Source organism: Scyliorhinus torazame, chromosome 7 (assembly GCF_047496885.1).
Source record: "Scyliorhinus torazame isolate Kashiwa2021f chromosome 7, sScyTor2.1, whole genome shotgun sequence".
Classification (NCBI taxonomy): Eukaryota; Metazoa; Chordata; class Chondrichthyes; order Carcharhiniformes; family Scyliorhinidae; genus Scyliorhinus; species Scyliorhinus torazame.
The window spans coordinates 34,681,897-34,708,373 of record NC_092713.1 but is presented as its reverse complement, the minus strand read 5'-3'; the positions used below and the strand labels follow the sequence as shown (position 1 = coordinate 34,708,373).

The window sequence follows — 26,477 nt, the reverse complement described above, 5'->3', positions numbered from 1 at the left end:
GTGGGAGGTGTGGCGGGAGCCCGGCAAACCACGCACATATGTTTTGGGCGTGTCCGGCACTGGAAGGGTATTGGAAGGGAGTGACGGGAGTGATTTCGCGGGTGGTGAAGGCCCGGGTCAAACCAGGCTGGGGGTTAGCTCTATTTGGAGTTGCGGAAGAGCCGGGAGTGCAGGAGGCGAAAGAGGCCGATGTCGTGGCCTTTGCGTCCCTAGTAGCCCGGCGCAGGATCCTACTCATGTGGAAGGAGGCGAAACCCCCCGGACTGGAGGCCTGGGTAAATGATATGGCGGGGTTCATTAAACTGGAGCAGATAAAGTTTGCCCTGAGAGGATCGGCTCAAGGGTTCACCAGGCGGTGGCAGCCATTTCTCGAATACCTAGGGGAACGTTAGAGGGAAGGCAGATGACCAGCAGCAGCAACCCAGGGGGAAGCGGGGGGGGGGGGGGGGGGGGAGAGGGGGAGGGGGGGGGTTTAGTTTAGTTTAGGTCAAAGATAAAGGGGTTTTGTTACTTGTGTATTGTTAAAAATTTCTGTATTATTGTTGCGTTTGCTTTGTAAGAGGGGAAAAATTGTTGTTTGGGAAAAAAGTTACAATAAAACATATTTAAAAAAAATATATTTTGTTATGGCAGTTGCCATTTAGTTTATATATTTATTTATTTGTTAAAAACGGTCACTATTATTTATATTGTTTTATTGTTGTAAAAGGGAAACATTTTTGTACTGTTCTGTTTGGCCGGAAAAAAAAATTTGAATAAAATATATTTTTAAAAAAAGAACCGGTTTGGTCTTCCACATGGCTTGTAGCACGGCTTCAATGATGTCATTTGTGGATGGAGCTGGGCATTGGCTGTCAGGTGAGAGGGGATTTAATGTTTGGGTTTCAGTTTCGGTTTGTTGCTTTAGACTGCAGAAGAAAAAGCAGTGTTTCCCTGTTTTCTCTGTTTTTATTTTAAAGCTGTTCCAGTGAGCTGAAAGCACATTGGTTGTGGTAAACTGCCTTGGTAACTTTAAAGATAGAGTTGCTTTCCGGAAGGAGTTTTGAATCTGCTGGTTGGAGGCTGGTTCTCAGGGAAAGGACCAGTCCCATTCAAGTGAGATTACAGTGTGCTGAGCCATGCCCTCGGAAAGGGGTTTTGGTTTATTGTATTTTGGATTGAATTGGAACAGTTACTAAAGGGGATTCATTAAGAGTTATATACACATAGATTACTGTAGCTGTTGTGTGTTTTTTTCATGTTTGTAATTGATAACAAATTCTTGTTTTATATAAGTTAACTACATTCTTATAATAAACTTTGTTTTGATAAAAGTGCCTAGGAAGTCTGATGAATCACACCTGAAGTGAAGGCTCTTGTGCTCATCCTAGCCAGATTCAACATAAACGTTATGGGTCAGGGGAGCTTCATAATACACTTTGGCGTTTCTAAGCCTTGACTCAGAACAATAAACTTTAATGGGCTGGTTTCGCCATTTCATAACGCCGGAATAAGAATCACGATCAGATGGAGAATCGCACAAAATGGAAACAATCCATTTTACACCCGGTGCCGATTCCAACGCCATGCTCCAGTCCCTCACTGGTGGCAATATTGATGTTTGTACCCCGTGCTGGTGGATCCGTGCAAAAGCGTCATTTGCATGAATTTTAATATCATTAGCCTGTTGGGACACTTCCATGCTCCGCAGTGCTCCTCACCCCCCTCTTGAGTGGAAGTCTCGCGGACGCGAATTAGTGCAAGTATTTACAAATGGGGCCCGGGTGCCATGGCTGCAGCGGGGAAGTGGGAGGCTAAAGAAAATCTGAAAAGCCTCAAACATTGTCAGGTTTGCCCCTGGGGGGAGGCGGGGGCTGTTCAGGCTGGGGGCAGTAATGGGGAGCAACTTGGTGCCAAGTCTGTGGATTCAGCGTCTCCCCCTTGGGAACGGGATGGCCTGGCTCAGACCACCGTTGCTTCAGTATCTGTTTTAAACGCGCCCCTTTGGTGCTACTTACAGACTCCTTGCTGCTCACACTGCTGAGTGCAGCCTGTGTTCTTTGAATGTTCAGTGATCCTGTAGGCATCTGGTACCACACCCAAACCTCCCCTCTGCACACATTCATATCCAAGCTGTTCATCAAGGGGATGGGTATGGCCAAGCTCAATCAGTGGCCCACCAGCTGTTGGCGCTCCTCAGAAGTGCTGCCCCATTGCAGAGGAAACGGGGGATCAGCAGGACTCTAATTCCGGCCTCTTGTGCATCCCAAGTTTGATGGTCGTGACTTCAATTGCCCAGGCCCCTGACTCTGGAATACCCTCTTACACCTCTCTGCCTCTCCGTTCCACTTTAACCAAGAAAGATTTGGTCACCTGACCTAATATCTCCTTAGGTGGTTCGATGCCACAATTTGTTTTATAATACTCCTGTGAAGTTACTTGGGAAGTCTCATTGCGTTTAAGGTGCTACATAAATATAAGTTGCTGCTGTTACTTATTTCCTATGTTTGCGCAGGCAAACCTAATTCCCCATATTGTAAATATTTTTTTTTTTTTACAAATATTTTATTGAAAATTTTTGGTCAACCAACACAGTACATTGTGCATCCTTTACACAATATTATAACAACACAAATAACAATGACCTATTTTATAAACACACAAAAAAAAATGAATAAATAATAAATAACAAAAATGAAAACTAACCCTAATTGGCAACTGCCTTATCACAAGTAACACTCTCCAAAAATATAATTTAACAGTCCAATATATAATTATCTGTAGCAACGACCTATACATATTATACAGTATATATTAACAACCCTGAGAGTCCTTCTGGTTCCTCTCTCTCCCCCCCCCCCCCCCCCAACCCCCCCCCCCCCCCGATCCTGGGCTGCTGCTGCTGCCTTTTTTCCATTCCATCTATCTTTCTGCGAGGTATTCGACGAACGGTTGCCACCGCCTGGTGAACCCTTGAGCCGACCCCCTTAGAACGAACTTAATCCGCTCTAACTTTATAAACCCTGCCATGTCATTTATCCAGGTCTCCACCCCCGGGGGCTTGGCTTCTTTCCACATTAACAATATCCTGCGCCGGGCTACTAGGGACGCAAAGGCCAAAACATCGGCCTCTCTCGCCTCCTGCACTCCCGGCTCTTGTGCAACCCCAAATATAGCCAACCCCCAGCTTGGTTCGACCCGGACCCCCACTACTTTTGAAAGCACCTTTGTCACCCCCATCCAAAACCCCTGTAGTGCCGGGCATGACCAAAACATATGGGTATGATTCGCTGGGCTTCTCGTGCACCTCGCACACCTATCCTCCACCCCAAAAAATTTACTGAGCCGTGCTCCAGTCATATGCGCCCTGTGTAATACCTTAAATTGAATCAGGCTTAGCCTGGCACACGAGGACGACGAGTTTACCCTGCTTAGGGCATCTGCCCACAGCCCCTCCTCGATCTCCTCCCCCAGCTCTTCTTCCCATTTCCCTTTTAGTTCATCTACCATAGTCTCCCCTTCGTGCCTCATTTCCCTATATATATCCGACACCTTACCGTCCCCCACCCATTTCTTTGAGATGACTCTGTCCTGCACCTCTTGTGTCGGGAGCTGCGGGAATTCCCTCACCTGCTGCCTCGCAAAAGCCCTCAATTGCATGTACCTGAATGCATTCCCTTGGGGCAACCCATATTTCTCGGTCAGCGCTCCCAGACTCGCGAACTTCCCATCCACAAACAGATCTTTCAGTTGCATTATTCCTGCTCTTTGCCACATTCCATATCCCCCATCCATTCCCCCCGGGGCAAACCTATGGTTGTTTCTTATCGGGGACCCCCCCAGTGCTCCGGTCTTTCCCCTATGTCGTCTCCACTGTCCCCAAATCTTCAGTGTAGCCACCACCACCGGGCTTGTGGTGTAGTTCCTTGGTGAGAACGGCAATGGGGCTGTCACCATAGCCTGCAGGCTGGTCCCCCTACAGGACGCCCTCTCTAATCTCTTCCACGCCGCTCCTTCCTCCTCTCCCATCCACTTACTCACCATTGAAATATTAGCGGCCCAATAATACTCACTTAGGCTCGGTAGTGCCAGCCCCCCCCCCTATCCCTACTACGCTGTAAGAATCCCTTCCTCACTCTCGGGGTCTTCCCGGCCCAAACAAAACCCATGATACTCTTTTCTATCCTTTTGAAAAAAGCCTTCGTGATCACCACCGGGAGACACTGAAACACAAAAAGGAATCTCGGGAGGACCACCATCTTAACTGCCTGCACCCTCCCTGCCATTGACAATGCTACCATATCCCATCTCTTGAAATCTTCCTCCATCTGTTCCACCAACCGCGTCAAATTTAGCCTGTGCAATGTGCCCCAATTTTTAGCTATCTGGATCCCCAGGTAACGAAAGTCTCTTGTTACCTTCCTCAACGGTAGGTCTTCTATTTCTCTACTCTGCTCCCCTGGATGCACCACAAACAGCTCACTCTTTCCCATGTTCAATTTATACCCTGAAAAATCCCCAAACTCCCCAAGTATCCGCATTATTTCTGGCATCCCCTCCGCTGGATCCGCCACATATAGTAGCAGATCATCCGCATATAAAGATACCCGGTGTTCTTCTCCTCCCCTAAGTATTCCCCTCCATCCCTTGGAACCTCTCAGCGCTATCGCCAGGGGCTCAATCGCCAGTGCAAACAGTAATGGGGACAGAGGACATCCCTGCCTTGTCCCTCTATGGAGCCGAAAATATGCCGATCCCCGTCCATTCGTGACCACACTCGCCACTGGGGCCCTATACAACAGCTGCACCCATCTAACATACCCCTCTCCGAACCCAAATCTCCTCAACACCTCCCACAGATAATCCCACTCCACTCTATCAAATGCTTTCTCGGCATCCATCGCCACTACTATCTCCGTTTCACCCTCTGGTGGGGCCATCATCATTACCCCTAACAACCTCCGTATGTTCGTGTTCAGCTGTCTCCCCTTCACAAACCCAGTTTGGTCCTCATGAACCACCCCCGGGACACATTCCTCTATTCTCATTGCCATTACCTTGGCCAAGACCTTGGCATCTGCATTGAGGAGGGAGATTGGTCTGTAGGACCCGCATTGTAGCGGATCCTTTTCCTTCTTTAAAAGAAGCGATATCGTTGCTTCTGACATAGTCGGGGGCAGTTGTCCCCTTTCCTTTGCCTCGTTGAAGGTCCTCGTCAGTAGCGGGGCGAGCAAGTCCAAATATTTTCTGTAGAATTCAACTGGGAATCCGTCCGGTCCCGGGGCCTTTCCCGTCTGCATGTTCCTAATTCCTTTCACCACTTCTTCTACCGTGATCTGTGCTCCCAGTCCCATCCTTTCCTGCTCTTCCACCTTGGGAATTTCCAGCCGATCCAAAAACTCCATCATTCTCTCCCTCCCATCCGGGGGTTGAGCTTCATACAATTTTTTATAAAATGTCTTAAACACTTCATTCACTCTCTCCGCTCCCCGCTCCGTCTCTCCATCTTCGTCTCTCACCCCCCCTATTTCCCTCGCTGCTCCCCTTTTCCTCAATTGGTGTGCCAGCAATCTGCTCGCCTTCTCTCCATATTCATACTGTACACCCTGCGCCTTCCTCCATTGTGCCTCTGCAGTGCCTGTGGTCAGCAAGTCAAATTCCACATGCAGCCTTTGCCTTTCCCTATACAGTCCCTCCTCCGGTGCTTCCGCATACTGTCTGTCCACCCTCAAAAGTTCTTGCAACAACCGCTCCCGTTCCTTACTCTCCTGCTTCCCTTTATGTGTCCTTATTGATATCAGCTCCCCCCTAACCACCGCCTTCAACGCCTCCCAGACCACTCCCACCTGAACCTCCCCATTGTCATTGAGTTCCAAGTACTTTTCAATGCATCCCCTCACCCTTAAGCACACCCCCTCATCCGCCATTAGTCCCATATCCATTCTCCAGGGTGGACGCCCTCTTGTTTCCTCCCCTATCTCCAAGTCTACCCAGTGTGGGGCATGATCCGAAATGGCTATAGCCGTATATTCCGTTCCCCTCACCCTCGGGATCAATGCCCCACCCAACACAAAAAAGTCTATGCGTGAATAGACTTTATGGACATAGGAGAAAAACGAGAACTCCTTACTCCTAGGTCTACTGAATCTCCACGGGTCCACCCCTCCCATCTGCTCCATAAAATCCTTAAGCACCTTGGCTGCTGCCGGCCTCCTACCAGTCCTGGACTTCGACCTATCCAGCCTTGGTTCCAACACCGTGTTAAAGTCTCCCCCCATTATCAGCTTTCCGGTCTCTAGGTCTGGGATGCGTCCTAGCATTCGCCTCATAAAATTGGCATCGTCCCAATTCGGGGCATACACGTTTACCAACACCACCATCTCTCCCTGTAATTTGCCACTCACCATCACGTATCTGCCCCCGTTATCCGCCACTATAGTCTTTGCCTCGAACATTACCCGCTTCCCCACTAATATAGCCACCCCCCTGTTTTTCGCATCCAGCCCCGAATGGAACACCTGCCCTACCCATCCTTTGCGCAACCTAACCTGATCTATCAGTTTCAGGTGCGTTTCCTGTAACATGACCACATCTGCTTTAAGTTTCTTAAGGTGTGCGAGTACTCGTGCCCTCTTTATCGGCCCGTTAAGCCCCCTCACGTTCCACGTGATCAGCCGAGTTGGGGGGCTTCCCACACCCCCCCCTTGCCGGTTAGCCATCATCTTTTTCCAGCTTCTCGCCCAGTTCCCACGCGGCTGTATTTCTCCCAGACGGTGCCCCCCCGCCCATCCTTTCCCGCACCCACTCCCCCCTTTCCCCAGCAGCAGCAACCCAGTAATTCCCCCCTCCCCCCCCCCCCCCGCTAGACCCCCCGCTAGCGTAATTACTCCCCCCATGTTGCTCCCAGAAGTCAGCAAACTCTGGCTGACCTCGGCTTCCCCCCGTGATCACGGCTCGCCCCGTGCGGCGCCCCCTCCTTCCTGCTTCTCTATTCCCGCCATAATTATCATAGCGCGGGAACCAAGCCCGCGCCTCTCCCTCGGCCCCGCCTCCCATGGCCAACGCCCCATCTCCTCTCCCTCCCCACCTCCCCCATCACCACCTGTGGGAGAAAGAAAAGTTACCATACCGCAGGATTAATCATACAATCCCTCTTCGCCCCCCCCCCCCCCCACTCGTCCCACCACTTTGTCCAAACGTTCATTTTCGTAGTCCAATCATTCCAATTTTTCTTCTACAATAAAAGTCCACGCTTCATCCGCCGTCTCAAAGTAGTGGTGCCTCCCTTGATATGTGACCCACAGTCTTGCCGGTTGCAGCATTCCAAACTTTATCTTTTTTTTGTGAAGTACCGCTTTGGCCCGATTAAAGCTCGCCCTCCTTCTCGCCACCTCCGCACTCCAATCTTGATAGACGCGGATCACCGCGTTCTCCCATTTACTACACCGTGTTTTCTTCGCCCATCTAAGGACCATTTCTCTATCCTTAAAACGGAGAAATCTCACCACTATGGCTCTGGGAGCTTCTCCTGCTCTCGGTCCTCGCACCATAACTCGGTATGCTCCCTCCACCTCCAACGGACCCGTCGGGGCCTCCACTCCCATTAACGAGTGCAGCATCGTGCTCACATATGCCCCGACGTCCGCCCCCTCCACACCTTCAGGAAGGCCAAGAATCCTCAAGTTGTTCCTCCTTGCGTTATTTTCCAGTGCCTCCAACCTCTCCACAGATCGTTTCTGGTGCGCCTCCTGTATCTCCGACTTCACCACCAGGCCCTGTATGTCGTTTTCATTCTCTGCTGCTTTCGCCTTCACGACCCGAAGCTCCTGCTCCTGGGTCTTTTGTTCCTCTTTCAGCCCTTCAATCGCCTGTAATATCGGGGCCAACAACTCTTTCTTCATTTCCTTTTTTATCTCCTCCACGCAGCGTTTCAAAAACTCTTGTTGTTCAGGGCCCCATATGAAACTGCCACCTTCCGACGCCATCTTGGTTTCTGCTTGCCTTCCTTGCCGTTGTTCCAAAGGATCCGCTGCAATCCGGCCACTTTCCTCTCCTTTTTCCATCCGTGTCCAGGGGGAACACCCTTCTGGTTTACCACACGGTGTTTTCAGCCGTTAAAATTGCCGTTGGGGCTCCTATCAAGAGCCCAAAAGTCCGTTTCACAGGGAGCTGCCGAAACGTGCGACTCAGCTGGTCATCGCCGCACCCGGAAGTCTCCCTGCTTCCCTTTATGTGCCCTTATTGATATCAGCTCCCCTCTAACCACCGCCTTCAGCGCCTCCCAGACCACTCCCACCTGGACCTCCCCATTATCATTGAGTTCCAAGTACTTTTCAATGCACCCCCTCACCCTTAGACACACCCCCTCATCTGCCATTAGTCCCATGTCCATTCTCCAGGGTGGGCGCCCTCCTGTTTCCTCCCCTATCTCCAAGTCTACCCAGTGTGGAGCGTGATCCGAAATGGCTATAGCCGTATACTCCGTTCCCCTCACCTTCGGGATCAACGCCCTTCCCAGCACAAAAAAGTCTATTCGCGAGTAGACTTTATGGACATAGGAGAAAAACGAGAACTCCTTACTCCTAGGTCTGCTAAATCTCCACGGGTCTACACCTCCCATCTGCTCCATAAAATCTTTAAGTACCTTGGCTGCTGCCGGCCTCCTTCCAGTCCTGGACTTCGACCTATCCAGCCCTGGTTCCAACACCGTATTAAAATCTCCCCCCATTATCAGCTTTCCCATCTCTAGGTCCGGAATGCGTCCTAGCATCCGCCTCATAAAATTGGCATCATCCCAGTTCAGGGCATATACGTTTACCAAAACCACCGTCTCCCCCTGTAGTTTGCCACTCACCATCACGTATCTGCCCCCGTTATCCGCCACTATAGTCTTTGCCTCGAACATTACCCGCTTCCCCACTAATATAGCCACCCCCCTGTTTTTCGCATCTAGCCCCGAATGGAACACCTGCCCCACCCATCCTTTGCGTAGCCTAACCTGGTCTATCAGTTTCAGGTGCGTTTCCTGTAACATAACCACATCTGCCTTAAGTTTCTTAAGGTGTGCGAGTACCCGTGCCCTCTTTATCGGCCCGTTCAGCCCTCTCACGTTCCACGTGATCAGCCGGGTTGGGGGGCTTCCTACCCCCCCCCCCCCCCTTGTCGATTAGCCATCCCCTTTTTCCAGCTCCTCACCCGGTTCCCACGCAGCTGTATCTCCCCCAGGCGGTGCCCCCCCCGCCCATCCCCTCCCATACCAGCTCCCCCCTCTCCCCAGCAGCAGCAGCCCAGTAATTCCCCCCTCCCACCCCCCCCCCCCCCGCTAGATCCCCCGCTAGCGTAATTACTCCCCCCATGTTGCTCCCAGAAGTCAGCAAACTCTGGCCGACCTCGGCTTCCCCCCGTGACCTCGGCTCGCACCGTGCGACGCCCCCTCCTTCCTGCTTCTCTATTCCCGCCATGATTATCATAGCGCGGGAACCAAGCCCGCGCTTCTCCCTTGGCCCCGCCCCCAATGGCCAACGCCCCATCTCCTCCACCTCCCCTCCTCCCCCCCATCACCACCTGTGGAAGAGAGAAAAGTTACCACATCGCAGGATTAGTACATAAAACTCCTCTTTTCCCCCCTTTTTAACCCCCCTCTTCGCCCCCCACATTCGCCCCACCACTTTGTTCAAACGTTCTTTTTAATAACCCGCTCATTCCAGTTTTTCTTCCACAATAAAAGTCCCGCTTCATCCGCCGTCTCAAAGTAGTGGTGCCTCCCTCGATATGTGACCCACAGTCTTGCCGGTTGCAGCATTCCAAATTTTATCTTCTTTTTATGAAGCACCGCCTTGGCCCGATTAAAGCTCGCCCTCCTTCTCGCCACCTCCGCACTCCAGTCTTGATAAACGCGGATCACCGCGTTCTCCCATTTACTGCTCCGAGTTTTCTTTGCCCATCTAAGGACCATTTCTCTATCCTTAAAACGGAGTATTCTCACCACTATGGCTCTGGGAATTTCTCCTGCTCTCGGTCCTCGCGCCATCACTCGGTATGCTCCCTCCACCTCCAACGGACCCGCCGGGGCCTCCGCTCCCATTAACGAGTGCAGCATCGTGCTCACATATGCCCCGACGTCTGCTCCCTCCGCACCTTCAGGAAGACCAAGAATCCTCAGGTTGTTCCTCCTTGCGTTGTTCTCCAGTGCCTCCAACCTTTCCACACATCGTTTCTGATGTGCCTCATGCGTCTCCGTCTTCACCACCAGGCCCTGTATGTCGTCCTCATCCTCGGCTGCCTTTGCCTTCACGACCCGAAGCTCCCGCTCCTGGGTCTTTTGCTCCTTCTTTAGCCCTTTGATCGCCTGTAGTATCGGGGCCAACAGCTCTTTCTTCATTTCCTTTTTGAGCTCTTCCACACAGCATTTCAAGAACTCTTGTTGTTCAGGGCCCCATGTTAAACTGCCACCTTCCGACGCCATCTTGGTTTTTGCTTGCCTTCCTTGCCGCTGTTCTAAAGGATCCACTGCAATCCGGCCACTTTCTCCTCCTTTTTTCATCCGTATCCAGGGGGGATTCCCTTCTGGTTTACTGCACAGTGTTTTTAGCCGTCAAAATTGCCGTTGGGGCTCCTATCAAGAGCCCAAAAGTCCGTTTCACCGGGAGCTGCCGAAACGTGCGACTCAGCTGGTCATCGCCGCACCCGGAAGTCTCATATTGTAAATATAATCAGACTGATTGGCTTACTTGCATGAGGAGTGGAGCAGTGGCCTATTAAGACGAATACTCAAATGCAAGTATTTAATATAAACAACAACAACCTTTATTTGAATTTTCATTTTTTTCTTTCTGGTGCTTCCAGCCATTCTGTAGGAGTGAACCAAGTTAAGGAACTTTACAGGGACATAACAAACAATCTGAGGACACCGAGCAGTTAAAGAAAGCTACTTCTAGGTGGAGAAAACAGCAAATGTCTGTTACCGTGTATTGCCATGTATAGAACATAGAACATAGAAAATACAGCACAGAATTAGGGACCTTCAAGCAGCTATTGGATAGGTACATGGATCATGGTAGAATGATATAGCGTAGATTAATTTGTTCCTAAGGGCAACACGGTAGCATTGTGGATAGCACAATTGCTTCACAGCTCCAGGGTCCCAGGTTCGATTCCGGCTTGGGTCACTGTCTGTGCGGAGTCTGCACATCCTCCCCGTGTGTGCGTGGGTTTCCTCCAGGTGCTCCGGTTTCCTCCCACAGTCCAAAGATGTGCAGGTTAGGTGGATTGGCTATGATAAATTGCCCTTAGTGTCCAAAATTGCCCTTAGTGTTGGGTGGGGTTACTGGGTTATGGGGGTAGGGTGGAGTTGTTGACCTTGGGTAGGGTGCTCTTTCCAAGAGCCGGTGCAGACTCGATGGGCCGAATGGCTTCCTTCTGCACTGTAAATTCTATGATAATCTATGATTAATCTGGGACAAAGGTTCGGCACAACATCATGGGCCGAAGGACCTGTTCTGTGCTGTATCTTTCTATGTTCTATGTACCTGTCCAACAGCCGCTTGAAGGTCCCGAATGTTTCCGACTCAACTACTCCCACAGGCAGTGCATTCCACATCCCCACTACTCTCTGGGTAAAGAGCCTACCTCTGCCATCCCCCCTATATCTTCCACCATTCACCTTAAATTTATGTCCTCTTGTAATGGTTTGTTCCATGATATTTATGCATACGGGAAACTTGCATTAAATTATATTAAGCAATCAAAAACCTGTGGGTTTGTTTGTGATTTGGAAGTAACTGAAAAATCAATAAGGTGAATAGCTACATGTGATTAAAATGATCACTATTAATGTTTTCTGCTAAATATTTAGGTATCTCTACAACACTGAAATCAATGGAACTCCTGAATGAATAAAAAATAAATGTAGTCACAGTTGAACAGGCAGATATTATTTCACTAACTAGCCTAAGAAGTTTACTTTATTTGTGTCCAGCTTTCACTGTTACTGAGTCTGTCGAGGGTTTAATTGTACCGCATCTCATTGGATTAATTAATAATGACAGCCTTGCATATGATTTGCTATAATTTAAGAGGTATGGCATCATAATGAGCCATGAATATGTAGGTCACCTATGAACAAAGCACCCTATTGCGATTTGACTTCATGCGATTGTTTCAAATGTTTCAATCCAATATCAGTGAAACGTGTAACTTCTTCAAATGGTTTTCACTTCAACCAAACCAGAGGAGAAGGTGAATCAAAAGTAACTTGTTTTTCTTGCGCATACTGCTTTGCTGCAGATGTTCCATTTTGAGCAGGGGATTAAAACAATCAGATTATCCATTTGAGCTGTGTAGTTTAGAGCAGCTCCTGGTGAGATGTGCATCGTTACGAACTTGCTTCGAAATGTATTCTCGTAAGAAGAGTTTTTTGCCCTTGGATATAGCTTTCAAATGTCGGTTCTCAATCTGAGGTAAGCTAAAGGCTACTTTCCTTTTTTCTGCATTCAACAAGTCGTTGAATTTGCATGGTTTACCTTCAACACAGGTTCTTGTTAATCCGACGCAGGCCATACTGCTTAGTATAGATTATAGCTCAAACCATGCTGAATAGCTGTCGGAATGCAGGAATTGTGTAGATACGCATTTCAATAAAGTCCTTTTGATCTCTGGAATTGTACAGGGAGCGCACCGGATCCCTAGTTTTGTGGAAAAATGTAATGTGAAATGGTTTCGCACTCTTGAAATGCTGAAAGTGTGAAGTGGTAATGCTGCAGATTAAATCGACATATCTAAAGGTATTTCTCTAAATTAAAAACTACATGCAATGTATAAAAAATGATTTAAATCGCAGAATGTTTGATGGTGTAGGATTTGGGATGTTGTCCCGGTACAGTGAGTGATACAGGTACCTAATATATACAATGGCAAGGCCACGACAAATTGGTCTGGCAGCCTCGGTAGGACAGCAATGGCAAACTGCAGGCACCATTCATGGATCCCAGAGGCAGCTCCACTGTGTCAGGGGCAGCAAAATGGGCTGTTCAGATGTCAACCCAGGTTCTCATGGTAGAGAGTGAGATAAACGGTAGCTGACTGGTACCTGCAGCTTCAGTGTGGCGCCAGAGAAGCATTTGCTCCTCCTAAGATAAATAAGAAGCTACTTTTTGGGTGGCAACTTCCAGCAGGTCCTTTAAGAACTACTGTTCTGGCTGCTGGGCACCTGCTGTGTGGTTATTCACAGTGCATTTGACATAGGGTCCAAAAACCTGCATTATATCTAACGCAGATGAAATTAGGCTGCCGAACATCAGATTCAGCTGTGCCTGCCCGTCTAAGCTTCACCTGAGCAAATCCTAGAAATGGGGAATGCGACGCCGCCCATTTTGTGCCTATCAAATGGGCACCAGTTTCCAGACCATTCTCACTTCATTTAGAGATGCCTCTGTACAATTCATACTGACATGTTCCATAGAAGGACGAGAATATTGCCTATGATTTACTAAACATGAAAAGGCCAAGTCACCATTGCGAGAAATAGCTGCAGTGAAGCTCTGAATACCCCAAATTGAGCTCCCAGTATGCACCCTTAATAATAATCTTTATTGTCACAAGTAGGCTTACATTAACATTGCAATGAAGTTACTGTGAAAATCCCCTAGTCGCCACATTCCAGCGCCTGTTTGGGTACACAGAGGGTGAATTCAGAATGTCCAATTCACCTAGCAGCACATCTTTTGGGACTTGTGGGAGAAAACCGGAGCACCCGGAGGAAACCCACGCAGACACGGGGAGAACATGCAGACACCGCACAAGCTGGGAATCAAACCTGGGACCCTGCTGCTGTGAAGCAACAGTGCTAAGCACCGTGCCACCCAATGTGTTTGATAATTTAAGTATAAATTAATACATATAAATTAGTACAATGTTAATACATTAATACATCTCCAGCCAGATTTAGCTGGATACAGATATAAAAGAAAACGTATTAGTTGGTTGGCATTGTGTTAACTGAAGTACAGGTCGTGTTGCAGTAAAGCTACCTGGTCTGTTTCACCTCTTCACATATGTATATCTTTTGGTTAATTTGTAAAGCAGCATTCGAAGAAATCAATATGTGGAATAGATTTGAAGTTGTTAAATATTGATTGATTTTTGCCACTATGACCAGCCTGAGACTTTGGTCCAATTTGGAAGGAGGAGCTAATGTTTGTTGGTCCACATTTCTAGGTATGTCAGCAAAATAAAATCCTATTCTGTCAGAAGAATTTATTTTAATTGGATTAAGTATTATCATAGAGAAGCGACAAAATACGAATGCAGCAGCATTATGAATATGATGGCCCCACATGGATGAGCATGAAAATACATGTGTGCTGGACTTAGTAATAATCCTTCTCAATCATGAACCAGTTAATGAGATTTAGATTACAGTATGTAACTTATGGAAAAGAGTTCAATGTTCGATATTAGAAGCTATTTTTGTGAACTTTATATTGCTTTTGGCATATATGCAATGAACATTGTAAGTGGTAATGCCATTATAAATGATCTTACACATAAATAATAAAACCTGAATCTTGGTAATAAAATGAACTTTAATTCATTCATTTAATATTGATATTTCAAAACAAAATAGATAGTGTAACGTTCTGATAGGTTTTAGCTTAAAAACATTCCTTTTTTTTTTTAATTAAAATAATTATTTGCTAAACTAAATTTCATTTTTCCACAGATTACTTGAAGTAGAATTAATGAAATGTGTGCTGAAAACTAGAGTTTTGATGTTAGCACTAACATTCTACTGCAATCCCTGACAATCAAATGTGTGTGAAAATGCTTACATTACACTTTGGTTTTTGATATATAAATACTCAGTTACTGAAAGAATTCATGCTTGAATGCAGCAAGACTTGGACAATATTCAAACTTCGACTTATAAGTGACAAGTAGCATGCATGCCCCACAGTTGTCAGACAATCACCAAGAGAGAGAATCTAACCATATCCTCTTGACCTTCAATGCCATTATCATCACTGAATCCACTCACTGTCAATATCATGGAGGTTTTCACTGGACCAGCCATTCAGATACTGTGACAACAAGGCACAAGTCAGGATTGTGATGGAATATTCTCCGCTTGGCGGGATCGGTGCAGCTCCATCAACATTCAGGAAGCTTGACACCATCCAGGACAAAGAAGCCCGCTGCCGGAGGAGGTGGTGGAAGCAGGGACTATAGTGACGTTTAAGTGGCATCTTGACAAATACATGAATAGGATGGGAATAGAGGGATACGGACCCCGGAAGTGTCGAAGATTTTAGTTTAGACGGGCAGCATGGTCGGCGCAGGCTTGGAGGGCCAAAGAGCCTGTTCCTGTGCTGTACTTTTCTTTGTTTTTTGTTGTTCTTTGGATTGACAGCCCATCCACCACCTTTAACATGCTCCCTACATCAGTGGTGCACAGTAGTAGCAGTGTCTACTACCTGCCAGATGCACTTCAGCAACCCACTGAGGCTCCTAAAGCACCTTCCAAACATGCAACCTCTACTACCTAGAAAGCCAAGGGCAGAAGGTCTGTGGAAAGGCAAGTTCCCCTCCAAGTCGGACACCACCCTGACTTGAAAATAGGTTTCCATTCCTTCAATGTTACTGAGTCAAACTCCTGGAATTGTCTCCAACAGCACTGAAGGTGTACCTGCATCACAAGGGCTGCAGTGCTTCAAGAAAGCAGCTTACCAACACCTTCTCGAGGGCAGTGAGGGATGGGTAATAAATGCTGGCCTTGACAGAGATGCCCATATCCCGTAAACAAATTAAAAACAAGGAGGTGAGAGCTAATCATTAACAGTATCAACTGTAATGAAGGCCAAGAAAGAAAGTTGGGTGGTCAGAAGTTTAGCAGGCCGAGGATCGAGGGAACCAGAATTGGACTCGTGTATGAGCTGAGTTTGGAGGAATCATGAAGGGAGATGAGAGGGAAACCAGACAGATTTAGAGAGAAAGGACAAGAGTTGAGCAACTGAGAGGAAAGGTATGGCTTTGTGAACAAGGGCAAAGCAGAAAAGGAGTACAGGATGGGCTGTAACATGCATGTCCCACAGCTGCCAGATAATCACCAACAAGAGAGAATCTAACCATCTCCCCATGACCGTCAGCACCATTATCATCACTGAATCCACTCACCGTCAACATCATGGAGGTTTGCATTGACAGAAGCTTAACTGGACCAGCCAAACAGAAACTGTGGCTACAAAAGCAGGTCAGAGACTTGGAATTTTGCAGCAAGTAACTCACCTCCTGACTCCCGAAAGCCCATCCACCATGTACAAGGCACAAGCCAGGATTGGGTTGGAGTATTCTCCACTTGCCGGGATGGGTGCAGCTCCACCAATGCTCAGGAAGCTTGACACTATCCAAGACAAAACAGTCCACTTAATTGACATCCCATCCATTCCTCCCACATGTTATTAGAGGCAAGGGTGCAGGAGGAGCCAAATCACTGAGTGTCTTTGAGACAGAGTTGGATAGGTTCTTGATTAATAAGGGGTTATGGGGAGAAGACAGGAGAATGGGGATGAGAAAAATATCAGCCATGATTGAATGGCGGAGCAGACCCGATGGGCCGAGTGGCCTAATTCTGCTCCTACATCTTATGGTCTTATAGGTGGCAGGGGCAAGGGGCCTAAGAAATTGGTAGTAATAGAGAAAGATGGCTTATCTCCATCCTCCAAGATGTAGGGGAGTCTAAAACTAGAGGGCATAGGTTTAAGGTGAGAGGGGAGAGATTCAGAAGGGCCCAGAGGGGCAATTTCTTCACTCAGAGGGTAGTGAGTGTCTGGAATAGGCTGCCAGAGGTAGTAGTAGAAGCGGGTACAATTGTGTCTTTCAAAAAGCATTTAGATGGTTACATGGGTAAGATGGGTATAGAGGGTTATGGGCCAAGTGCGGGCAACTGGGACTAGCTTAATGGTAAAAAACTGGGCGGCATGGACTGGTTGGGCCGAAGGGCCTGTTTCCATGCTGTAAACTTCTATGATTCTATGATTCTATGATTCTAAGGCCAAGGCCTGGCAGAGTTGGATGTGGTCAATGCTGATGGATAGTTTCTCTGTTGTGATGAGGTATATTTAAAGTCTGCACCCTTTGGATCTGAGTTAGTAAAAATGGGGACAGTACCCAGAAAATAACTCAGATGAGGCACGGTGAAGGTTTTCCTGGGGACAGCATCAAAGATGGAGTTGTGGGAGTGGTAGGGCAACTCAACAGTTGCAGAGATATTGTTGTGAGTTAGGGACCAATGCCTCGGCAGCTGGTGGTCCGAAAGTTCAGTCGGACATGACTTTCAAAATTGTGGGACAGCACAAACGAGTCTGGAGAATTCATGCTAACCACCAAATGGTAAACGCAAGCCCATAGGACAAAGCCTGCTTCATGAACCTTGCTTCAACACGTGGTAGTACACACTATACTTGCATTTCCGTATTCTTAAAAAAACTACAACAAACCAAATTAAAGGATAGTTCGTATGTACGAAGAAAATAGTGCTGATCAAAACCAACAAGTTTATAAAAACACAGTTCACACTTCGGAAATGTGTAAACAAATGGAATGTAGCCTATTTGGATATGCAAAAATCATTTGCGAGAATGTCACACAAGAAATTTGTTCGAAAGATTGAGGCGCAAGGTACGAATGGTGAGGCAGCTTACACACTGCTGTTAACTGTGAATGAATGATTTTGGAAAACGAAGAGAATGCTGAGATGGATGTGTGGAGTGACAAGAACCCAGTCCATCAGGGGGTCAGTAAGGATTGTGGAAGCACCGACGAAAGTAGCTGGGAAGAGATTGGAATGGAACGGTCATCAGTTGGGGAGATACATAGGAAATGTTGTGAGGCGAGTGATGCAGTTGGGGTGGCCAGGAAAAAGGCGGAGAGAAAGGTTTCAGACCAGGTGGAAAGGTGAGGCACTGAGAGAATTATGTACAGGGGGACCGGAAGAGGGATGGGTGACTGACAGGAAGAAATGGTGAATGGTGATCACTTAGCATTGCGGCGACCCCAAGTGTAATGGGAGAAGCCATAAGAGAGAGAATGAGAAGAAAATGAAGAGCATGACATTATTAGGCAGCAGGGTGGCACTGTGGTTAGCATTGTTGCCTCACGGCTCCAGGGTCCCAGGTTCAATTCCGGCCTCGGGTGACTGTGTGCAGTTTGCACTTTCTCCCTGTCTCTGCGTGGGTTTCCTCCGGGTGCTCCGGTTTCCTCCCACAGTCCAAAGATGTGCAGGTTTGGTGGATTGGCCATGCTAAATTGCCCCTTGGTATGGCAAACGGTTAGGTTGGGTTACGGGGATAGGGTGGAGGCGTGGGATTAAGTAGGGTGCTCTTTTGTGACTCAATGGGCTAAATGGCATCCTTCTACACGGTAAATTCTATGTGCTAACCTGTTGAGTGGAGGGAGATTGGGGTTATGATTTGTAATCTATAATGGATTAAAGATGTAAAAGAGACACATAAAATTATGAGTATTATAGACGTAGACATTAATCTAAAACCAAGAGAGTAATGACGAATCTCTACAAGACATTGCAGCAATGTGGCACAATTCACATTTACAAGGGATGAGAAAGAATAAGACCAGAAGATAAAGGAGCAGAATTCGGCCACTCGGCCCATCGAGTCTGCTCCGCCATTCAATCACGGCTGATATTTTTCTCATCCCCATTCTCCTGCCTTCTCCCCATAACCCCTGATCCCCTTATTAATTACGAACCTATCTATCTCTGTTTTAAAGACACTCAGTGATTTGGCCTCCAAAGCCTTCTGCGGAAAAGAGTTCCACAGATTCACCACCCTCTGACTGAAGAAATTCCACCTCATCTCTGTTTTAAAGGATCGTCCCTTTAGTCTGTGATTGTGTCCTCTGCTTCTAGTTTTTTCTACAAGTGGAAACATCCTCTCCACGTCCACTCTATCCAGGCCTCTCGGTGTTCTGTAAGTTTCAATAAGATCCCCCCTCATCCTTCTAAACTCCAACGAGTACCGATCCAGAGTCCTCAACCACCCCTCATATAACAAGCCCTAAATTCCGGGAATCATTCTTGTGAACCACCTCCAGAGCCCTTCCAAGGCCACCACATTATTACGGAGATACGGGGCCTAAAGCTGCTCGCAATACTCCAAATGGGGTCTGACCAGAGCCTTATACAGCCTCAGAAGTACATCCCTGGTCTTGTATTCTAGCCCTCTTGATGTGAATGCTAACATTGCATTTGCCTTCTTAACCGCCAACTGAACCTGCACGTTAACCTTAAGAGAATCCTGAACTAGGACTTCTAAGTCTCCTTGTGCTACAGATTTCTGAAGCCTTTCCTCATTTAGAAAATAGCATATGCCTCTATTCTTCCTACCAAAGTGCATAACCTCATACTTTTCCACATTGTATTCCATCTGCCACTTCTTTGCCCACTCTCCTAGCCTGTCCAAGTCCTTCTGCAGACTCCCTGCTTCCTCAACGTAACCTGTCCCTCTACATAGCTTTGTATCATCTGCAAACATAGCAACAATGCCCTCAGCTCCTTCTTTGAGATCGTTAATGTATATCGTGAACAGTTGTGGTTCCAACACTGCCCCCTGTGGAACAGACTAGTCATCGGCTGCCAGCCTGAAAAAGACGCCTTTATCTCCACTCTCGGCTTTCTGCTGATCATCTATCCATACCAGCACCTTGCCCTAACATCATGGGTTCTTATCTTATTCAGCTGCCGCCTATAGGGTACCTTGTCACATCCACTTTAACAAAGGGTTATCTAGAGTCAAAACATTAGCTCTTTTCTCTCCCTACAGATGCTGCCAGACCTGCTGAGATTTTCCAGCATTTTCTCTTTCGGTTTCAGATCACATCCGCTGGTGCTCCTTTGTCTAACTTCCTTGTTACCTCCTCAAAGAATTCGAACGGATTTGTTAGGCATGACTTCCCCTTGATGAAGCCGTGCGGACTCAGTCCTATTTTACCATGAACTTCCAAGTACTCCACAAACTCATCCTTAATAATGTCTGGTCTACAATTTCCCATCTTCTGCCTCCCTCCCTTCTTAAACAGCATGTTACATTAGCCATTTTCGTCGTCTGGGACATCTCCCTGACTCCAGTGACTCCTGAAGGATCACCACCAATACCTCGGCAATCTCCTTTAGAACCCTGGGGTGTTGTCCATCCGGTCCAGGTGATTTATGCACCATCAGATCTTTCGGCTTCCCCAGCACGTTCTCCTTAGTGATGGCCACTACACTCACCTCTGACCCCCGACTCTCTTGAAGTTCTGGTGTGCTACTGGTGTCTTCAACCGTGTAGACTGATGCAAAGTACCTATTCAGTTTCTCTGCCATTTCTTTGTTTCCTATTACTACTTTTCCAGCCTCATTTGCCAGTGGTCAAATGTCCATTCTCGCCACTCTCTTATCTTACCTTTTATATATCAAAAAAACTCTTGCAACCTATTTTATATTACTAGCTAGCTTACACTCATATTTCATCTACTCGCCCCCTTATTGTTTTTTGTTGTCTTGCTTTTAAAGGCTTTCCAATTCTCTGGCTTCCCACTAATCCTTGCCACTTTGTAAGCTTTTTCTTTTGCTTTTATGCTATCCCCGACTTCCCTTACCAGCCATGGTTGCTTCATCCTCCCCTTAGCATGTTTCCTCTTCCTTGGGATGAATTTCTCTTGTGTCTCCCGAATAACCCCTAAAAACTCCTGCCATTGCTGTTCCATCGTCTTCCATGCTAGGCTCCTTTTCCAATCAATTCTGGGTTCTCATGTCTTTGGAGTTACATTTACTCAATTGTAATACCATTACACCTGATTGCAGCTCCTCCCTCTCAAACTGCAGGGTAAATTCTATCATATTGTGGATACTGCCCCCTAAGTGTTCCTTCACCTTAAGTTCCCTAATCAAGTCTGCCTCATTACATAATCACCAAATCCAGAATTGCCTATTCCCTCGTGGGCTCTACCGCAAGCTGTTCCAAAAAACTACCTCATGGACATTCCATTCATTCTTTTTGTTAGGATCCACTACCAAGTTGATTTTTCCAGTCCTGCTGCATATGAAGTCCCCCATGATTATTGTGACATTGCCTTTGCTATCTCCTGATTTATTTTCTGCCCCATATCCTGACTACTGCTAGGGGACCTGCACATAACTCCCATCAGGGACTTGTTTCCTTTGCGATTCCTCAACTCTACCCACACAGATTCTACGCCTTCTGACCGTATATCACTTCTTGATAACAATTTAATTTAATTTCTTACTAACAAGGCAACCTGTCCATCTGCATGACCTTTCAATGGACACATATCCGTGGATATTTAGATCCCGGTACTGATCCCCTTGCAGCCACGTCCCTGTGATGCCCATAACATCATACCCGTCAATTTCAATGTGTGCACATGCTCATTTACCTTATTTTGTGTACTGTGCACATTTCGGTACAACACCCTCAGTCCTGCATTGGCCACCACTCCTTCTCATAGTTGTCCCCTTATCTGCTGTGTCTGAAGTCTGTTCTGTCACTTACCCTACTCTTTGTTCTATTACTTGTTCTAGAAACTTTACTAACCTGTTTTAACTAGTTTAAAGTCCTCATCATTAACCTGCACATCTATCTTCTCCTTTAACCTTGATTTTCTAATTTTCCACACAATTGAACTCTCTCCCCTACTATTTCATTTAAAGCCCTCTCTACAACTCTAGTTATGTGATTCACCAGGACTCTGGTCTCAGCACAATTCAGGTGAAAACCGTCCCATCGGAACAGCTCCGTCCTTCCCCAGTACTGGTGCCAATATCCCATGAATTCGAGCCCATTTCTCCCACACCAACCTTTTGCCTCTTTAATCTTATTGATCCTGTGCCAATTAGCTCGTGGCTCTGGTAGTGATCCAGAGATTGTTACCCTTTTGGTTCTGCTTTTTAATTTTGCTCCTATCTACTCATATTCCTTCAGCAGATCATCTACCCTTGTTTCACCTACGTCATTCATACCTACGTGGACCACGACAACTGGATAAGCTATCCCAAACTCGCACACCAAGTAGCCAACACAGGACTCTCGATCCTGGTCACAGAGTACAATCATAGAATTTACAGTGCAGAAGGAGGCCATTCGGCCCACCAAGTCTGCATTGGTTCTTGGAAAGAGCACCCTACTTAAGCCCATACCTCCAACCTGTCCCCGTAACCCAGCAACCGCATCTAACCTAAGGGCAATTTAGCATGGCCAATCCACCTAACCTGCACATCTTTGGACTGTGGGAGGAAACCGGAGCACCCGGAGGAAACCCACGCACACACGGGGGGAACATGCAGACTCCGCACAGACAGTGACCCAAGCCGGAATCAAACCTGGGACCCTGGTGCTGTGAAGCCATAGTGCTAACCACTATGCTACCGTGCTGCCTTCTGTCTATGTTCTGCCCTACGTGATGCCCTATGTCTCTGTTCCTAACTATATTATCCCCAATTACAACAACATTTCTTTTCTATTCCCCCATTTGAATAGCTTCTTCTACCATGGCGCTGTGGGCAGTTTGTTCCTGCTCCCCACAGTCCCCGCTCTCATCCACACAGGGAGCAAGAATCTCAAACCTGCTGGACAAGAGCAAGGGCTGGAGCTCCTGTAACTCAACTCCTGGATCCCTCTACCTACCTCACTCATAGTCGACACCCTCCTGTCCCTGATCACTGGCCGAAATCCAGGTAGTTTATCTAAGGGGTGTGATTGCCTCTTTAAACACAGCATCCAGGTAGCTCTCCCCATCTCTGATGTGTCCCAGGATCTGAAGCTCAGACCTCAGCTCATCAACTCTGAGCTGAAGTTCCTGCAGCAACCAAAACTTGCCACATGCGTTCACTAGGTACCACAGTGGGATTCTATGAACCTGCCTCCATCACACTCTCAGGCAGCGCCTTAGCCACACAATGCTCAAAAAGGCTTTTTCTCTTCTCACTGTTGCTTCTTATGCCGATTATTTTCAATCTGAGAATTTTGGTTCTCGCTCTGTCTACCAATGGGAAAAGTTTCTTCCTAGCTACTCTGTCCAGATCCTTCCCTCTTGATTTTGAACACCTCTATTGAAATCCTCCCAACCTTCTCTTCTCCAAGGAAAGTAGCCCCAGCTTTTCCAATCTATCTTTGTAACTGAAGTTCCAAGTTCCTGGAACCATTCATTGTGAATGTTTTCTGCACCCTCTCTGATACCTTCACCTCCTTTCTGAAGTGTTGGATGCAGTATTCCAGTTGAGAACAAACCAATGTTTTATCCAGGTTGATCATAACTTCCTTGCGTGTGTACTCTGTACTCTATTAGTAAAGCCCAGGATACTGTTTACTATATTAATTGGCACTCTCAATCTGTCCGGCCTTTTGAGTTGAAGATCTAAAGAACGAGAGTGAAAGGGACAACTGGAATACATTAATGGTTTTCGGAAAAGGGAACTCAAAGGTCTTTTATAAAAACATAAGTACTTGAACCGTAGTCAGTTAGGGGTCAATTAGGGACAGACAAAAGATGTTCTTCTGGAGATGGAGTACAAATGGCCACTTTACATCTGTCTTCATTAGAGAAGAGGATAGCTCAGTTGGCTGGAGGGCTGGTTCATGATTCAGAGTGAGGCCAACAGCGGGGGTTCAATTCCCATATTGGCTGAGGTTATTCAGGAAGGTTCCGCCTTCTCAACCTTGCCCTTCGCCTGAGGTGTGGTGATCCTCGGGTTAAATCACCACCAGTCAGCAGCCTCTGGTCACCTGGGACTATGGCAACTTTACTGCCAATGGAGCAGTAAAGGAGGTGGTGGTAGCGATATTGGATAGGATAAAAATAGATATAAAGGATGTATGTAAAAGCTGGGAAGTCCTCAATGTAGAAAGGTCGCTCGGTCCACATGGGCTTCCTCGTAGGTTATGGATGGATGCAAGTGTGAAAACTGCAGAGGGCCCTGACCACAATCTCCCAATCCTCCTCGGGTTACGGGGGGAGTGCTATACAATTGGACGGTTGTAAATGTTACACCACTGTTGGAAAAAGAGCAGTAAACACAGTAGTTACAGAGCAGTCAGCCTCCTTTCAGAGGTCCTCAAAAATCTAGGGCAAAATTAACTGTTAGTTGGAAAAATAAGGGCTGAGAAATGAAAGTGTCATAACATTCATGGCTATGGGCCAAGTTGGCAAATGGGTTTAGGTTGGCAGGTCAGGTGTTTTTCATGCGTCGGTGCAGACTCGATGGGCTGAAGGGCCTCTTCTGCACTGTACTATTCTGTAAGGCAAATCACGTTTGGCTTATTTGATCAAAGATTTGAAATAAGAGAATGGTTGATGTTGTGTGTGTGGATTTCCAAAAGGTATTGACAAAGTACTACATAATAGACTCGTTAGCAAAATTAAAGAATGGGATTAAAGATACACTGGCAGCATAGATATAAATTTAACGGAGGGACAGAAAGCACAGGGTAGTTTTGCAGACTTGAAGGAAATCTGCAGTGGCGTTCCCTAAAGTCAGTGTTTGGATAACTGCTCTTTTTATTTATATTCTGAAGTAAATAAGGAGAGACTAGTTCCAGCACAGAAGGGCCAGAATGACAATGGATCTCGATTTAAGGTGACTGATAAAATAAAAAGCAGAGGAATGTTTGTGACGCTGCTTGTTACTGTGGCCTGGAATGTACTGCCTGAGAGGAAAAAGATTCAATCGTAACTTTCAAAAGAGAAGTACATAAATGCTTGGAGGGAAAAGAAGTTATGACATGCTAATCACTTTCATTTCTCAGCCCCGATGAAACAGCGGGGTGATGGGAAAAGTGGTGGGGGTAGATGTGGGACTAATTGGATAGCTATACCAAACAGCTGGCACATGCAGAATGGGCTGAATGGCTTCCTGGGCTATATTATTATGTGAATCCAAGAAAAAGGCTAAAAGCAGATAAACCAGGAAGCTCCAAAATAATCTTGCATCAACTCCGTCTCATTAGCTTCCTTCTGTACTGGAATTTCTATGATTCTTGCCAAAGGCCAACCCTCTAAGGACTGTGCTCGCCAGTGGAGAACATTATCACTAGTGCTTCAGGTAGAAGTTCTGGTTTGATATGGAATGTTAAGGTGAAGCTTTTGATCCTTCTGCCCCAAACATGAAACTGGAGGTCTGGTATTTTCTTATTTATTTATTTATTTCAGGTCTGTTTTGCCCCTTCTTCTCTCTGAAGGTTGCTAGGCCCACACTCTGCTATGGCTCTGCAGACAAACTTTAGTGCCTTATCCAAGTGGCTATTTGTGTTCAGTGGAAAGTGAGTGTCAGAGACTGTTCTACTATAGGAGCACATCGCAGCCAATCCTGATCCCAACCTCACTGACATCCATATATGTGTATTGGTCACAGGGTAGTGCTAGAATGTCACCATTCCCAGCCAAAAAAACCTTGGAAATAAACAACAGGTCAATCAGCACTTATGGAGGACATTTTAAATATGTACTCTTCATTCAGACTGAAGACTGAGAAGCAATTCTGATGAAGGGTACCCACCGGGCCGGAGAATTGCCGGGGGGGCAGCGTGAATCTCGCGTGAATTCTCCGGCGCCGGGGTTTTGGCGGGGGCGGGAATCGTGCCCTGCCGGTCAGCGGCCGCTGGCAGCAGCCCCCCCCCGGCGATTCTCCAGTCCGCGATGGGCCGAGCGGCCGCCCGTTTTAGGCCGGTCCCGCCGGCGTAAATTAGACCTGGTACTTACCAGTGGGACCTGGCTCTGCGGGCGGCCTCTGGGGTCCTCGGGGGGGGGGACGCAGGGGGATCTGGCCCCGGGGGGTGCCCCCAGGGTGGCCTGGCCCGCGATCGGGGCCCACCGATCTGCGGGCGGGCCTGTGCCGTGGGGGCACTCCTTCCCTCCGCACCGGCTGCTGTGGTCCTCCACCATGGCTGGTGCAGAGACAAACCCCCCCTGCGCATGCGCTGGGATGACACCAGCACACGCTGGTGCTCCCGTGCATGCGCCAACTCCCGCTGGCTGGCGGAGGCCCTTCGGCGCCGGTTGGCGCAGCGCCAAGCCCCTTCCGCACCTACCGGGCGGCCTGACGCCGGAGTGGTTCACGCCACTCCTCGGCGTCGGGACCTCCCGCCCCGCCGGGTAGGGGAGAATCCCGCCCATTAACTTGACTGACCTGCTGTCTGTTTCCCAAACTAAAATATATATTCATATAAGACCACCAGGCATATCAAACAGCTTTACAACCAATGAAGTAATTTTGAAATGCGGCTACTGTCGCTGGGTCATGTCCTGGAACTCCCTCCCTAACAGCACTGTGGGTGTACCTACACCAGATGGACTGCAGCGGTTCAAGAAGGCAGATCACTGCCACCTTCTCAAGGACAATTGTGCATGGGCAATAAAGTCTACCCTAGCCAGCGACACCCACATCCCATAAACAAATGAAAAAATACAGCAAACCCCCACAAACCACCTTC

The 26,477-nt window shown here is 47.5% G+C and overlaps 1 protein-coding gene across 3 annotated transcripts in view; it reads left to right on the top strand.

Moving 5' to 3' along the window:
- Positions 1-12,209: 12,209 nt before the first annotated feature.
- The window catches only part of abca4b (ATP-binding cassette, sub-family A (ABC1), member 4b), a 188,486-nt gene continuing 174,218 nt past the window's right edge, over positions 12,210-26,477 (top strand). For all 3 annotated transcript variants that reach the window (XM_072510537.1, XM_072510536.1, XM_072510534.1), the window contains exon 1: positions 12,210-12,437. The gene's annotated coding sequence lies outside the window, so the exon portion shown is untranslated. The remainder of the gene's footprint in view (positions 12,438-26,477) is intronic.